The 513-nt window shown below is 48.1% G+C and overlaps 1 non-coding gene and 1 pseudogene across 1 annotated transcript; both read right to left on the bottom strand.

Annotated features, from left to right (window-relative positions):
• On the bottom strand, nucleotides 1–93 carry LOC129114638 (U2 spliceosomal RNA; annotated as a pseudogene; the record flags this gene model as incomplete).
• Nucleotides 94–275: 182 nt separating this feature from the next.
• Nucleotides 276–387, bottom strand: LOC129114639 (U5 spliceosomal RNA). Its single transcript, XR_008532609.1, has one exon. It is a non-coding gene; the product is annotated as a U5 spliceosomal RNA (small nuclear RNA).
• Nucleotides 388–513: the final 126 nt, after the last annotated feature.

Below are 513 nucleotides of genomic sequence, written 5' to 3'. Positions count from 1 at the left end.
TAATAAGTTATCCTCATATAGAGGACATATCAGATATTAAACTGATAAGAACAGATACTACACTTGATCTTAGCCAAAAGGCCGAGAAGCGATGATCCCCAACTGTTTGCTGCCCGTGTCAGCTTTCGTGGCACACGTGTCGCTTGTCATGGTGCAGTACTTTCAATTGGGCATTGGCGGGGATGCTGCTTAGCACAAATCAGCACAGGCCCTACAAGGTCAAGCACACTTGTCTTGTTAAAATCAGCTTCTATTCTTTTGACAAGTACACAAGGCTCAGCCGAATGGCAAAGCCTGCCAAAAATAGGTTCAACTCATTGGTGTTCCTCTCCACGAGTCTTTAGTAAAGGCGAAAGACTTGTGCGTTATGAAGAGAAACCAAAGTAAGTACCGCCCCGGTGAGAGCAGCCAGAGACACCAGTCGTCCCAGCCAAAACTCTCGCGGTGAGCCTCAGTCGACGTGGCGCGTTCCAAATTCCAAGCCACACCCATTCCACTACTCCCGCCCACATT

Source organism: Anoplopoma fimbria, unplaced genomic scaffold (genome assembly GCF_027596085.1).
Source record: "Anoplopoma fimbria isolate UVic2021 breed Golden Eagle Sablefish unplaced genomic scaffold, Afim_UVic_2022 Un_contig_5340_pilon_pilon, whole genome shotgun sequence".
Classification (NCBI taxonomy): domain Eukaryota; kingdom Metazoa; phylum Chordata; class Actinopteri; order Perciformes; family Anoplopomatidae; genus Anoplopoma; species Anoplopoma fimbria.
This window is presented reverse-complemented; position numbering and strand designations above follow the sequence as displayed.